Source organism: Oryx dammah, unplaced genomic scaffold, assembly GCF_014754425.2.
Source record: "Oryx dammah isolate SB20612 unplaced genomic scaffold, SCBI_Odam_1.1 HiC_scaffold_11, whole genome shotgun sequence".
NCBI classification, from domain to species: domain Eukaryota; kingdom Metazoa; phylum Chordata; class Mammalia; order Artiodactyla; family Bovidae; genus Oryx; species Oryx dammah.
Genome location: NW_024070195.1, coordinates 8,064,772 through 8,081,641, shown reverse-complemented (window position 1 = coordinate 8,081,641; position 16,870 = coordinate 8,064,772).

Genomic DNA, 16,870 nt, shown 5'->3' with positions numbered 1-16,870 from the left:
GATGTATACACTGCTATATTTAAAATAAAATGCCTTTCCATAAAAACCAATAATATAAAATTCAACAAGCAAAAATAGTCACAGCACCATTTTTTTTGGCATATTATAGGCAACAAAAGATGTGCTTTCACATAGTTCATTCAATTGACTTTACAAGTTAGAGTAGTACTTGAGGATCAATAAGAGTTTAGAAATTTAGTAATAAATTTCAATCCAAATCTAACCAGAGAGGACAATTAATTCAGTGAAATATCCACCAGTGCTCAAAGTGGATGCCTTCAAATATATTCACTATATTCAGTATATATATTCACTATATGCAGTATTAGTAGACCAACCTACACTTTAAAAAATGCATTTATTTATTTATCTATTTTTGGCTGTGTTGGGTCTTAGTTGCCCAGGGGCATGTGGGATCTTATTTCCCTGACCAGGGATTGGACCAGCATTTTCTGCACTGGGAGAAACCAGTGCAGGGACCCCCAGGGAAGTCCTCAACCTACGCTTTTGAAGAATAAAAAAGTGGGGTTGGGGGAGTGCATTTCTGGTCACTGAAATTCTACAGGCACTTCATTCCTGGTATAAAAGAGATAGCAAGAACATATACTCTGGCAAAGAATGATTTAAGAGCATCCATACCAGAAGTGACTACGTGATAGGTGGCAATCCCCAGTAGTCTTCTGAAGTCTCAAAATACATACACATCTCCAGATGCCCTTGTTAAAATTCCGATTTCTGTTCAGTAGGTCTGGAGTGGAGCCTGAGATTCTGTATTTTTAATAAATTCCAAAGTAATGTTGATGGTGCTGGTCTACGGGCCACAAGACTTCACAGAAAAAAGCTCTAATAGTATAGTTCATTCTTACACCCTATCTACATTGAATTGCCATGTTTATTACACACAGAATCTGCTTTAACAAACTGGGGTAAGTTTTTACACGTGACATAACTTTACAACCACCAACTTGAAGGGGGTTTGTGTGCAAGGGACAGATTTCATCAAGTTAGCACAAATGAGGCAAAGAGATCTCTAAGGAAGCACGTTTGTTAGGGAAAAGTGACTCCAATTCCTCCAGAGTCAGAGGCACTGTCTTTGTAGAAGCTGTCCCTGGCCAGGACCGACTCTAATCACATTTCACGCCTAACACTATAAGCATTTTTTCCTTAATAAGTGAACTTGGCAATGAAAGCAGCATCCTCGGTGTGATTTCCAGAGCTCCTTGGCTTAAGCCAAGCTAAAGTCAGCTCTGATGTGTTGTTACGTTTCCTACTGAATTAAAATAGAATTTTACAAGGGATGGGTAGAGATCGACTCGGGCAGAAACATGAAGCAAAGAAACCTGAACCTATCAAAAAAGAACCGTAAGTAAGAACTATTAGTCCATGATGGCAGAATTGCAGAGCCAAGTAGCAGTAGTGGTTAAGAAAGAAGTGAAGGGAAATGACAGTAACTCTGTACCATAGAGATATTAACAATACCTACCTTACTGAGCTACTCTGAGAATCAAGCTGGATGAAGTTATTGAAAAATGCATCAACCATTTTAAAGAACTAGACAGATGTTTACACGTTTTGTAAGATCATCATCATTTACAAATTGTTCTTTTATATTCAGGGTACTTCAAGGCATAAAGCTTGATCAGAGACATGCAACTGGGCTTCCCAGGTGGCTCAGTGGTAAAGACTCCACCTGCCAATGCAGGAGATGAGGTTCGATTCCTAGGTTGGGAAGATCATCTGGAGAAGGAAATGGCAACCTGCTCCAGTTTCTTGCCTGGGAAATCCCATGGACAGAGGAGGTTGGTGGGCTATAGTCCATGGGGTTGCAAAAAGTTGGATACACTTAACAAACAAATGCATGGCTCCTATAAACTTCATTCTAGCTCCTCCTGGAATACCTGCCTGCATAGCTGCCTGCAGCGGGGCTGGTGTTTGGGAAGTGGTAGCAGCTATTATACTAAGAGCTAAAATTGACTGAAATTAACCACAATTTACTATCCAAGTCTTCCTCTGGAAGTTCCAAGCCTTCAGTAGACTCCACAGTTCCAAAACAGTTACATCAGACTGATTCTGCCAGTACAGCTATTGTCTAGCTGGGGAGAGAATGTCCCCGCAGAACTCCAGGAATAACGATTCTTACAACCAGAGTCCGAATCTCCTTTCCAAGTTCCCACATACATTTTCTGGCAAGTGAAAGCCTTGCTTTATGGAAAAGGGGACTGAGAAACAAACTGAATTAAGGTTAGCCACTGAGGGAAAATATTCAAAATCTTCCCCTAAAATGTCTAATTTTTCTTCCTCATTAATAAAAAAAAAATTGCTATACATTCTTCAAGAGATAACTGCAGTTTACATTAATCACAGGCATTTTAAGAGCCTGGCCCGGAGATAAAATATCTGCACAGGTGAAATAAAAAGAAAATATGCTTGCATTTTTATCAAATAGTAAACCATTATGGGGAATGGTTTTCATAACATTAACTTTAAAACTTGATCACTATAATACAAGTGTTTTGATCCAACTGGGTATATTAAGTAGATAGAGTGGCTGTGAGCCTTGTTATAGTATGAGTTATTAAAGTATGTCTTTCTCCACTGTAAAGTTCAATTTGATCTCCTCTTTATATGTCAAATTAGGGACTACTTGTACAGAATAGGATGATTTTGATTATGTCATTAAAAAAAAGAATCTTTATTGTGTGAAAAATTATACCTGTTTTCACCACGGCGTGGTGGCAGTCAGTGTGCTCTGAGTGCCTTAGATCTGGCTATTCAGCCTCTGCTGACATTCAGTCCTTGTCATCTCCCCAAGTACTGGGTGGCTTGAACATCTGTCATTGCTATGGGTTAATCTTTTGTTTTTGTGATTTATTGTTTGGTAGTAAAATTTTATAAACTCTCCTAATTGTAAGTTCTTCAAGGATAAGAATTATGGCTTCCACTTCCTGTACAAAAGTCCCACAATACCAAATAACAATCAACATAAAAGATGGTGTTGACCAAATTACTCATCTGGGGATGAAATTGTATACCAGTTCACTGCATCTATGAAAATAATATTTATTCCAGCTTCTTGACAACAGTTCATTACAACTTCCTTGCGCTTTATTTCTTCTTCTTTCTGATGACTTAAATCAAGCATCTATAATTAAAATGTTAGTAAAGAAAAAGAAAGCATTCCAAGTAACAGAGCATACAGCATTACGTAGATAAATATATTAGAATAACCGACTAGAATTTATTTAGCTTTTATTAGGTGATTTGCATCATTTTAACACAGCTTTGGCTCAGTTAATATGATCGATTCCCGTTTCCCTTCATTCTAAGAAAGAGAGGTTATAAAACGGAGACACCGAACTAGTTTTCTTAAGGGACAGATGAGAAAATAGTTATTGGGGTCCTAATGGCCTATTTGGCTTGCTGTCAAGTTCATACATTCTCCTTTTACATTCTTAATTTTTTCTGATTTCCACAAATCAGTTGCTGTATTCATCATGGGTTATATGGAAGCTAATGTCGTCATAGTTTTGTGCTCATATTTGCAAGTCAGTTCTGAGATCCTTGATAAAACGTACCATCACAAGCTCAAAATATTTTTCTTTCATTACTAGGCAACACAAATAAAAATTGTTCCACAGAGTCACAAAGATTGCAACATAAAGGTATTAATAAGCTGCACAATAGGGGGAAAACCAGAATCGATGAAAGGGCAAATCTGTTGCCTTCAGGTTTCATTGAGAGTCTCACACTCAGTCTCAAAAGGGATTTGGGTATTAAAAACAAGCAGGAAGTCACATTTTTGGCCAATGTGAAGAAATTCAAATCCTCTACAGTGGTCAAAATTCTGCATTCACAAAAGCTGAGTGGGCTCTCAACTTGACAAACATGTGATTTCAGCCCCTTTCAAAGAGAGAAAAAAAAAATACTTTAAAAGGCTAAAAAGCAAAAACAGCTTGGACATTAAATAGTTCTTTTCCCCCAAATAAAGACTCTGATGAGTTATGTGTAATGGAATCAGAAACACATGGATAAAGCTTTACTTAAAACAAACATAGGTTTAAGCATGGAGAGAAAGCCGTAAGCAAAGTCTGCTAAGAGCTTCTTTCCATCACAAATATTTGCAAACAGGGTTGACTTTTCCAGCACATCACAGATTTTCTATATCTAGTGTGATGGCATCATGCACTGGAAATTGCCATTTACCTCGTATTTTTCTGGCCCCAATATGGCTGCCATTCGCTGTCTATTGCTCATCTTCCCCAAATTGCAATTGTCTAGGCCACATAAATGCAGACTCACACAGAGCAGGCAGGCAGCCCCATGCTTTTGAATTTGAGGAGTGTTCTGTGCCCAAACAATACCTAGAAACTTTACCAGGGGCATCTTAGCAAGCACTGTTTCCAGAATGGCCATCTCACGATGCTTTCTGATCCTTCTCCAGCCACTTTGGCTAAATTGGTTTCACGTGCCCTTCACTCTAGATTTGTGGCAGGCTGGTTTTTCTCTGGCCGTGGGTGACATTTTCCTGGCCCGGCAATCACATGCCTAGGAGGTTTATACTCTTGCATGAAGGCAAATTCCGGCCAAAGGAGCCTGGCTGACATGCTGGAGGCTCAAATCCTCCAGACACACAGGGTGTAGACGGAGAACAGCTGGCGCCATGTTGCGCGTTCCCACCCATCTGCAGCATTTCCAGCACATGAGGGTGAGTCAAAGGCCTTCCCCCTGTTTTCAACAAGTGAAATTGGGTCTCCAGCATCTAAATGCTGTTGTTGGAGCTCAGCTTATGGAGAAAATGGGAAAAAATGGAATATAATCATCTAAGTTAAATAATTAAAGCAGTGGGTCTCTAACTTGACTGTGTATTAATATAGCCTAGGAAGCTTTAAAAAAAATTCTCATGTCTGGGTCCCATGAACCACAGATTTGGATAGAATTGGCCCAGTATGTAACCTGAAGGTCTACATTCTTTAAAGTTGTCCAGATGATTCTTAGATATGCAGCCAAGGTAGAGAATCTCTCAACTAGGGCTTCAGGGTTGATTATCATGATGAAGCTAAGTATTGGTGTAGAAGCATGGTACTCAAACCTGGCTGTATATTAGAATCACCTGTGGTGATTTCTGGGCTTCCCAGGTGGCACTGGGACAAAACCTAAGATCATGGCATCCTGTCCTATCACTTTACAGCAAATAGATGGGGAAACAATGGAAATAGTGACAGACTTTATTTTCTTGGGCTTCAAAATCACTGCAGATGGTGACTGCAGCCATGAAATTAAAAGACGCTTGCTCATTGGAAGCAAAACTATGACCAACCTTGGCATATTAAAAAGCCAAGACATTACTTTGCCAACAAAGATCCATCTAGTCAAAGCTATGGTTTTTCCAGTGGTCATGTATGGATGTGAGAGTTGGACCATAAAGAAAACCAAGCGCCAAAGAATTGATGCTTTTGAACTGTGGTATTAGAGAAGACTCTTGAGAGTCCCTTGGACTGCAAGGAGATCCAACCAGTCCATCCTAAAGGAAATCAGTCCTGGAAATTCACTGGAAGGACTGATGCTGAAGCCGAAACTCCAATACTTTGGCCACCTGATATGAAGAACTGATTCATTTGAAAAGACCCTGATGCTGGGAAAGATTGAAGGCAGGAGGAGAAGGGGACAACAGAGGATGAGATGGTTGGATGGCATCACTGACTCCATGGACATGAGTCTGAGTGAACTCCAGCAGTTGGTGATGGACAGGGAGGCCTGGCGTGTTGCAGTGCATGGGGTCACAAAGAGTCGGACACGACTGAGCGACTGAGCTGACTGAACTGAGGTGGTGCTAGTGGTAAAGAACCTGCCTGCCATGCAGGAGACATAAGAGACCGGGTTCAATCCCTGGATCGGGAAGGTCCCCTGGAGGAGGGCACAGCAACCCACTCCAGTATTCTTGCCTGGAGAATCCCATGGGCAGAGGAGCCTGGCGAGCTACAGGCCATAGCGTTGCAAAGAGTTGGACACAACTGAAGCAACTTAGCAAGTGGTGATTTTTAAACTACAGTACTAATGGCCACTCCTGAAATTTCTGTTTAGTTATATAACATTTACTATGGTCTAAGCTCTGTTGTGGACTTCCCAGGTGGTGTAGTGGTAAAGAATCTGCCTGCCAATGCACGTGTGCAAGAGATGCAGGTTTGATCCCTGGGCTAGGAAGATTACTTGGAGAAGGAAATGGCAGTCCCCTCCAGTATTCTTGCCTGGAAATTCCCACGGACAGAGGAGCCTGATGGGCTGTAGTCCATGAGGTCAAGAAGAGCTGGATACGACTGAGCAACTGAGCACATAGGTGCACGTGCGCACGCACACACACACACACACACACACACACACAAGCTCTCTTCTAAATGTGAGGTATACACACACACAACGTGTTATGCTCTACCTAAGTGTTTTCTTAGCTGTTGGTCTGAGCTCTGTTCTAAGTGGATACACATATATCTTTGCAAAAAGCCTATGAACTAGGTGCTTACAGTATCTACCTCCAAAATGGCCCCCAATGATCTTTCCTTCCTGACAGAAGGGTGTAGTCTCCTTCCAAACTGAATCAGGGTTGGGCTGTGTGACCCACAGAATACTGTAGGAGGGGTGGTGTATGACCTTAAGGCTAGGTCATAAAATGCATGGCAAGTTCCACCTTGGTCTCTTGGGTCATTTTCTTTGGAGGAAGTCAGGTAGCAAGCCGTGTGGACTCTCAAGCAGTTCATAGAGTTCCCCACTTTGTGGAAAAAAGTTGAAGCTTCCTGCTGACAATAAGCTCCATTTTGTGATTTCATGTGAGCAAACCACCTTGGAAGTAGATCTTCCAGCCCTAATCAAGCCATTACAAGACTACTGCCTAAATCCTGGCTTAGAGAAACCCTGAGCTGAAACTGCCCAACCAAGCTTCTTCTGCATTCCCACCCAGAAAAACTGTGAGAGATCTTAAGGCATGAGTGCTTTGGGTGACTTAGGCAGCACTGATATGATACCATTATTATTCCTATTTTATAGTTGAAGAAACCGAGTCACGGAGTAGTGAAGTAACTTACTTAAGAGTACACAGCTAGAGAGAATATATTTGGAAACTAAATTAGGTAGTTTATCCCCAAAATCTGTGCTCTCAAAAATGATGCAAGGAAGTCACCCATGCATGTGTTAGGTAATACCTGTAGGAGAAGAAGTGAAAATGGCAACGATAAGCCAAAAAAGTTGACTCATGTGAATACTTGACATATTTTATATGCTTTATCCATTGTTTCAAAATTATTAGACCATCAAAATTCTATCCTTCTGTTAGTCACCCTACACTTTGATGATTTCTTTCAGCACATGGCTTTGAAAGACCTCTCAGAGCATTGCCCACTCCAGCCCTTTGAACTTATGACCAGTACTCCAAAATACAGACTTTGGAGTTTATGTTCAGATGGACCAACAAATATTTCCTTATATCTAAATTCTTTTCCACTTTAAGTTAAATTTTCATTTAAGTTTTTGCAATCTTTGAGAACTAAGCTGTTGTTTATATTTTAAAGAAGTCCCTTCCATGTGGTTGAGGGGAAGTCCAGATGTTTAAGAGGCAGAAAGCCTTCAGCTCAGCCTTTGCTGTGTGGCTTTGGGCAAGCTACTGGGTGCTTGGGTGTCACTCTTAGGGCTGCTGATTCAACTGTCCTGGGAAGAAGCCTAGGTATGAGTCTTTTTCAAGCTCCCCACTCCAGTATTCTTGCCTGGGAAATCCCATGGACGGAGGAGCCTGGGGAGCTACATTCCATGGGGTCGCAAAAATGTTGGACATGACTGAGAGACTAAACAACAACATAGAATGTACAAGGCTTCCCAAGTGGCTCAGTGGTAAAAAAAAATCTGCCTGCAATGCAGGAAATCCCTGGGTTGGGAGGATCCCATGGAGAAGGAAATGCCGACCCTCTCTAGTGTTCTTGCCTGGGAAATCCCATGGACAGAGGAGCCTGGTGAGCTACAGTCCATGGGGTTGCAAAAAAGCTGGAGATGACTTAGCAACTAAACAACAGCATAGAATGTACAGGGTTTCCCAGGTGGTTCAGGCGGTAAAGAATCTGCCTGCAATGCAGGATACCTGGGTTTGATCCCTGGGTTGGGAAGATGCCCTGGAGAAGGGCATGGCAACCCACTCCAGTGTTATTGCCTGGGAAATCCCACGGACAGAGGAGTCTGGTGGGTTACAGTCCATAGGGTTGCAAAGAGTTGGACACAACTTGGCAACTAAACAAAAACACAGACTGTACAACACCAAGGGTATAAACTGTGGACTTTGGATGATAACTGCACATCAATGTAATGATGAACTATAACAGATGTACCACTCTGGTGAGGATGGTTGATAATGGGCAAAGTTATTACAGTAGGTGATGAGGACGAGAGGCACATGGGATATCTCTGCGCCCTCTGCTGTTTGGCTGGGAACTTAAGACAGCTCTAAAAAAATTAAGTTTACTTGAGGAAAAGAGTAGATTGATTAGAAAGTAGATTTAAAATTGCTTGAAGTTTAAAGATGAAACATTAGACTTAAATAGAACATCAGACATCTGATGAGCTTCTTGGGATTATACTCCCTGATCATGAATAAATAATTTACTTTTCTCTCCATTAGAAATGCCTTCTTGGAGATATAAATTTTAGATCCCAGCTTATTTGCATTTGGGCATCAGGAGACATGTATTCACATCCTAGGGGATGTCATTAAAAACTACCATAAATTGGGAAATCTATTCTCTCACAGTTCTTGGGGATTTTTTTAAGATTTTTTTTAATGTCAATCATTTTCAAAGCCTTTATTGAATTTGTGAAAATATTGTTTCTGTTTTATGTTTTGGGTTTTTGGCTTTGAGGCATGTGGGATCCTACCTCCCTGATCAGGGATCAAACACACACCCTCTGCATTGCAAGGCAAAGTTTTAACCACTGACTGCCAGGGAAGTCCCTCTCTCAGTTCTTGAGGCTTGAAGTCGACAACCAGTGTGTCAACCGAGTCGTGCTCTGAGGGGAGGATCTTTCCTTGCCTCCTCCATCTTCCTTAGCCTCAGGCTTTCCTTGGCTGGTGGCTAGATAGTTCCCTCTTCACATGGCTGTCTTCTTACAATAATACAGGTCATATTGAATTAGGAGCATGTTATACTCCAAAATGGGGAGAAGGCGATGGCACCCCACTCCAGTACTCTTGCCCTGAAAATCCATGGACAGAGAAGCCTGGTAGGCTGCAGTCCATGGGGTCGCACAGAATCGGACAGGACTGAAGCGACTTAGCAGCAGCAGCAGCAGACTCCAATATGACTTCCACTTAATTATAGCCACACCGATCCTAATTCCAAATACTGTCACATTCTGAGAAACTAGGGGTTAAGACTGCAGGGCTGTCAGGGGCGGGGGGCAATTCAGCCCATCATGAGAAGAAAGATACAGAACACAAGATATGCTCATGGATCTTGGTTGACCGAAGAGACGTTGGAATAGGTGTCTGTCCAGAGATGCCCTCAGTTGTTTCCAGTCTGGACAGTAGTTAACCCAGCTATTAAAAGGCATCCAATTCCTTTCATAAGAGCATGATATCAGTAGTTGTAAGCTAACATCGCTAATATCTAGGCTAATATCACTTTGGATTTTTGGCATCTTTGAATCCTCACTTAATTAGATGAGAGAGTGGGACCACACACCCACTTTAACTGAAAATCAAACAAAGAAAATCCCTACCCTAATGCTATCTATTTAAAAACTCGAGGGACTGACACACATCGCTAGAGTCTCTGTCACGTTGGAAACTTTCTTTCTGTACTACACAACCTCTTAGCAAGCCTGAAAGCTTTCATACAGATGAAGCCACTTTTGTAAATTAATATCTGATTTAAAAAGAAAGCTTTTAAATATACAAGTCCTACTCTAGTCCCCTTCCAGAGAATAGAGTCGCTTTGAACTTGTTCCTAATCTGAAGGACCCATCAGGCCAGCACAAAATGGGTATTATTTTTGGCTACTGTGGTGTGGATGTTTATCCATCACATACAAAGTTAAAATGACCTGCATATACTTTTGAGAATGCCAAGAATGATTGTCTGGCTGAATGAGAGTGAGGGCAATGTTTCAGAAAACACATTGAGACCCAATAAGTTTTAAAAGCTCCTCTCTTCAGATATGAGTAGAGGCTTCTAGATAAACAGTCTTAGTGAATCTTCTCAAGATATATTGTGCCAAAATAATCAACAGATATTTAGGAACTAGGAAGAAAGGAGATGTAAAAAATGAGTTAAGAAGAAAAGAAGGAAGAGGAAAAGGAGGGAGAGGTTGAGGAGACAAAACATAAACAGCATACAATAGATATAGACTCACAGGGGTTCAGAAATAGTTATGAGACAAAGTTTAAAATAATCATGCTTACTATGTTCAAGTGATTGAAAGACAAGATCGAGAATTTCAGCAGAGAAGTGGAAAATATTGTTGATTATAAAATATTCTTTTGTAAAGTATTATAAAATATTACTTACTATAAAGCCAACTAGTATGATTGGAGATAAAATATATTCTATGCCTTTAAGCTGTGTCACTCAAATAGAAAATATCACAAGAACAAGAATAAATGAAACCTCTTTCTTTCACCATATGCAAATTTTTCACCACCCTTGAATTCTTCCAAACCATGCCAAGTGTTTGTTTGCTTCATAATTAGATTATAATTAGTTTATAAAAATGTAGGTTTTTCTTGTAGTTTCTGTCAAGCTTTCTGTTTTGTTTTTATTGGAAAAAGAAATGTAAACCACCTTTATTACTGATACATGAATGAGATGGCCCAATTTCTTAATTACACCATTCTGTTAAAAGTATAATATTTTCATTTTGAAAACGGCTTTCTCTGAAGAACAGCTACTCATGTTCAGACTTGGACTTAGTGTTTTCTTTGCTGTGTGGTTACCACCCAGTAATTCTACCATGTACTAACTTAGCTCCTTTCTCTCTTCAACTCCATGGTTTTTTTTATGTTCTTCTCTTGTTTTGCTACTTTATTCTCATTACAACAGTGGTGCCTGCGAGATAAACTTCCTAAGTCTGTGCATTTCTGAAAATGCAGAATGCGTACATCCATAATCGTCTTATTATTTATTCTTATTATATACTATTCTGATTTTGGTTTTGCCTTTTTCCCCCCTGTTTATACACTAGGTGTGAAGACTGATAATATTACAACTTTTCCCTCTTAGATGATTTCTTTCCTTCATCTTCTCTTTTTTCCATTTTTGGAATTTTTATCAAACAGATGTTAGCTATATTAAATTCATTTTTCAAATCTTCTAATTTATTTTATTTCACATTTAATTGTTATTGAAGAACAATTGATTTGCAATGTTATATTAATTTCCACTATGCAGCAAAATGATTCAGTTATGCATATATAAATACATTCTTTTTTGTATTCCTTTTAATTATGGTTTATCACAGGATATTGATTATAGCTCCCTGCTATAGTTCCAACCATGTTGTTTGCTGTTCTATATATAACAGCTCGCATCTGCTAATCCCAACCTCCCAATCTTCCCTGTTTCAAACAGAAAAACATTTGGAAGTTGGCTTGCTAACAATGGCATCTTAAAGGATCAATAGTCAGAAAAACGGTGCCTCCAGACTGCCTTGATCATGTTCTTTAAGTTACAAATATGAAAATAATGTTTTAAAACTCTAGTTTCACTTTATGATCTAATTTTCACACTGATTTTAATGTAAAATTATTTCCAGATACATTAAGATATATTTAGGACAGTTCTATGGGTGTGATTTCCTTAATCATATAAATAATCTCCTCATCTACCCTCCTAGACAAACTTTAGAGGTCGAGGGGTTTTCTTAATGGACACAAATGGACACCATGATTCACAAAATCTAGGTAAATTAATTTTAATTTTGGCCAGGAAGACCCATTTCTCATCCTTTTAAAAGACTTTTGATCCAAACTGTTTGATTATAATTTTCAAAAATTTGACTGAAAATACTGAAGCTTATTAAGAGTTCTTAGTTAAAGGAAGGAGCTAATAGTAGTGGACTTCAAAGAACTGAAACTGGTCCACTCTTGCTTTAGCTAGAAAACATCCCACCGTCCTGCCCCAGGTACTATTTCATTAGTTGCTAAGTAGGTGTCTCTAGAGTTAGTCTTGTACCTTCCCATCCATTCCCTTCTTAAGTCACCAGAGTAATTCTTTCTACTTGAAAACCTGAATCCTTTCTGTGAAGAAGGAGAGAGTCACAAATCAGATACTGAACAAAGTGTGAACCTTTGTATTAGATCAGGAGTTCTCAGACTCTAGCATGCATCAGGTTCATGCGCAGGGCTTTTTAAAACACATATAGGTATCCTTCTCTCCCCCAACCTCAAATTCCTGATTCATTGCCCTGGGATAGAGCCAAGAATTTGCATTTCTAACACGTCCTCGGGTGATGCTGGTGTTACTGATAGGGGACTGCATTCTAAGAAGCAGGGCATTAGGGTTCTACCACTGTGCCAGATTGGAGAGTAGCTGAATTTGAAACATTGCCCCTGAGTTCCCAGTTGTCACTGTTCAGTCACTAAGTCATGTCTGACTCTTTGTGACCCCATGGTCTGCAGCACACCAGGCCTCCTGTCCCTTGCTGTTGCCCGGAGTTTGTGCAAGTTGATGTGCCTTGAGCTATCCAACCATCTCATCCTGAGTTCCCAGAAGGGGTAATAAAATCCTAGTAGGCCATTGTATAGACAGGTTAGGAGCTAGAGGAACAGGTCAGGTTTAGAGATAAATTTTGGATGTCAGCCCATAAGACTTGCTATAAATTAAGCCATGGAGATAAGTAAGTTTGTACAGGTAAAAATGTGTACAGTGAGAATAAATTAAAAAGAGAAGAAAGCTAACTAATCTTCCTGAAATTTTTTCATCAGGTAACTTTTCTTTATAGATATTATACAATGTTAGTACATTTAGGGATTCCCTGGTAGCTTAGTTGGTAAAGAATTCGCCTGCAATGCAGGAGACCCTGGTTCGATTCCTGGGTTGTTAAGATCCCCTGGAGAAGGGAACGGCTACCCACTTCAGTATTCTGGCCTGGAGAATTCCATGGCCTATGTAGTCCATGGGGTCACAAAGAATTGGACATCAGAGTTGGTGATGGACAGGGAGGCCTGGCGTGCTGCGATTCATGGGGTCGCAAAGAGTCGGACACGACTGAGCGACTGAGCTGAACTGAGTGACTTTCATTCACTAGTACAACATTTAATTATGGTATAATATGAGGGACACTTTGGCTACAATAAAATAATCACAGTTAATACCTATTGATGGCTTCTGTGCCAAGGATCATCCAATAAACTATACATATATATATATATATATATATATATATATATATATATATATATACACACACACACAGGGCTTCCCTGGTGGCTCAGAGGGTAAAGCGTCTGCCTGCAATGTGGGAGACCCAGGATCGATTCCTGGGTCAGGAAGATCCCCTGGAGAAGGAAATGGCAACCCACTCCAGTACTCTTGCCTGGAAAATCTCATGTAAGGAGGAGCCTGGTAGGCTACAGTCCATGGCGTTCCAGAGTCAGACATGATCGAGTGATTTCGCTTTCACTTTTATATATATATACACACAATATGCATATTATACTACAGATATACATTTACACCTATGAGATAGGTGTTATTACCACCACCACCACCATCATCTTCTTCTTCTTTATTTTGTATAGAAGACTGAAGTACAGGTAAATAAAATAACTTCTTGAAGATCTATATTGTTAAGAGGTAGAGCTGGGATACAATGTCCTCTTACTCTGAGTCTGTTTTTTTTAGTTATTACACTGAACAGCTGCCCTATCTGACTGTAATAAATATATGTGACTGAAAAATTAGAGCCCCAAGCACAGGTTTTTTCTTAAAAACAAAGCAAAATGCAAGCTGTCAGATTCCTAGTTATTGAATGGTTCTTTTACTCCTTAAAGCTTTTAGAATTAAGCTAGCAAACAATCCACAGCAGTCACCACAAGTTTAAGGAAATTTGGGGTTAAATATAAGACAGAGAATGAGATAATTTTATCTCCCTCCTTCCTTCTCTAATGGAATTGAAAGAAAACATCCTCTTACACTAGGAGTAAAAGGCCTTATCCAGCTGGGGCTGCTCCAGCTTTCTTCAGGATTGTATGGGAATCAGCCATGCATCTTATCTTTACAGATTCTTCTGTCTAAATGTCAAAGCCATCACCTGGCCACATCTTAGCTACTGATTCGCTCTTGATCTGCTTGTGTCTGCTGTTCTCCACTCTACTCCAGTTAGGAAGGGTTTTCTGTTTGCTTGCTTCCTTTGAATGTTGCTTTCTGTTTCTTTATTTGATTAAGTGATTGTTTCTCACTGGCCATGAACAGATTGGCCCCTTTTCCACTTCTGTTGCCATCAAGCTTTTCCATAACGGAATCCACCTCAAAGAGCACATATTTGGTACTTTCTCCTGAACATTCCCCCATGGCTCTGATTCCCATTTGTGTATCTCCTACCCTAAGTGTTATGACTCCGAATCACTCAAGTTCCATCTTTTGCTTTATTAAGTCACTAGTAGGTGTCTTCTTTCCCTACCAAGATGGAAAGCTCTTTGAGGGTCTGGAAAAAACTTACTTCCTAATATACAAAAGAGTAATTTAATTAGCACTAGGCTGAGTAAGGTGTCAGACTTTATTTTGGGGGGCTCCAAAATCACTGCAGATGGTGACTACAGCCATGAAATTAAAAGACGCTTACTCTTTGGAAGGAAAGTTATGACCAACCTAGATAGCATATTGAAAAGCAGAGACATTCCTTTGCCAACAAATGTCCATCTAGTCAAGGCTATGGTTTCTCCAGTGGTCATGTATGGATGTGAGAATTGGACTGTGAAGAAAGCTGAGCGCTGAAGAATTGATGCTTTTGAACTGTGGTGTTGGACAAGACTCTTGAGAGTCCCTTGGACTGCAAGGAGATCCAACCAGTCCATTCTAAAGGAGATCAGCCCTGGGTGTTCCTTGGAAGGAATGACACTAAAGCTGAAACTCTAGTACTTTGGCCACCTCATGTGAAGAGTTGACTCATTGGAAAAGACTCTGATGCTGGGAGGGATTGGGGGCAGGAGGAAAAGGGGATGACAGAGGATGAGATGGCTGGATGGCATCACCAACTCGGTGGATATAAGTTTGAGTCAACTCCAGGAGTTGGTGATGGACAGGGAGGCCTGGCGTGCTGCGATTCATGGGGTTGCAGAGTCGGACATGACTGAGCGACTGAGCTGAACTGAACTGAACTAAGTACATGCTCTACAGATAATTGTAAACTTTTAAAACTTTCCCCAGGTGGGTGAAGCTGGGTGCTTCTTGTGCATTAATTTTGCTTTCTTCTGCCTCCTTCAAAATGTAAAGACACACAAAAAAAGTGATTGAAACTCAATTACCCAGAGAATAAATTAAGTGGAAAGCTTATCTTTTCAATTCTAATAAAATGTTTAAAATAATTAATATGCCAAGCAAAAACTATTATTCTGTCATGAAACTAGTTTATAATATTTGGTTTCTAAACAATACTTTTTATTACTAAAAATGTTTGCAATTAAAAGAAAGCTTGTACCAAAAATGTATATAAGTATCATAGAAAAATTATTTTACTTTCAAAATAAGTGACTAAGTACAATTTTGCTCATCTATTTGATTCTAACAGAAGGTCAGTCACGTTCTGTCACTGAATCTGGATTATTTAAGAGTCACTGGAATTTTATGCTAATAGGAAATATGCCACATATGGTGAACAGAAAATGGAGGAACTTTATGTTTACCAAATGTTACAAAATGCAGAAATGCAGTCCAATCCCTTAAACCCTGCTTTATTGTCACATTGTATTAGAAGGAATCACATTAGCTATTCTCAACCATTTCAAAATGTCACAATCATCATCCCTTTGATGATACTGACCTAGAGTTTCTAAGGCATTCATTTGCCTCCAGCTGTTTCTTCTTATTTGGTGACTGTTAGGTTGAAAATACTTAGGCTTAAATTGAGTGAGTTATGCCAAGATGCTGAAACATTACTATGATTCTTGAAGATATGTGTTGTCAATAAACAATTCTGTCCTTTCCCCATCAAGTTAACCTTTCTGAATTCCAACTGTTCTGTAAATCTACTTCTGGGCTGTCTTCTATGTTTTTGTCTATTTTTGTGACCTTCTGAGAGACATAGGAAACAATAAAGAACTTACTACTCCTGATTTCTGATTAACCACAAATATATAATTAAATGGAAGCAGTGAAAACACATAGGTCAAAAATTTCTTCCATAGGACAGTTCAAACTGCATTTATGTAATGAAACCTTTCTTTAACCTCACAGCCTGGGGTGTTCTCTGCTAGACCTTAAGCCCCACATTTCCAGTGAAGAGTTTTGAGCAGCATTTTGATATTTAAAAATTAATTTTCTACCTTCCTGTGACTTGCTTCTTTTTGTGTATATATATAAATTTATTTATTTTAATTGGAAGCTAATTACTTTACAATGTTGTATTGGTTTTGCCGTACATTGACATGAATCCGCCACGGGTGTACATGTGTTCCTCATCCTGAATCCTCCCTCCCTCCTCCCTCCCCATCCCATCCCTCTGGGTCATCCCAGTGGGTCATCCCAATGCACCAGCCCCGAGCACCCTGTCCCATGCATCAAACCTGGACTGGCGATTCGTTTCACATATGATAATATACATGTTTCAATGCCATTCTCCCAAATCATCCCACCCTCGCCCTCTCCCACAGAGTCCAAAAAACTGTTCTATACATCTGTGTCTCT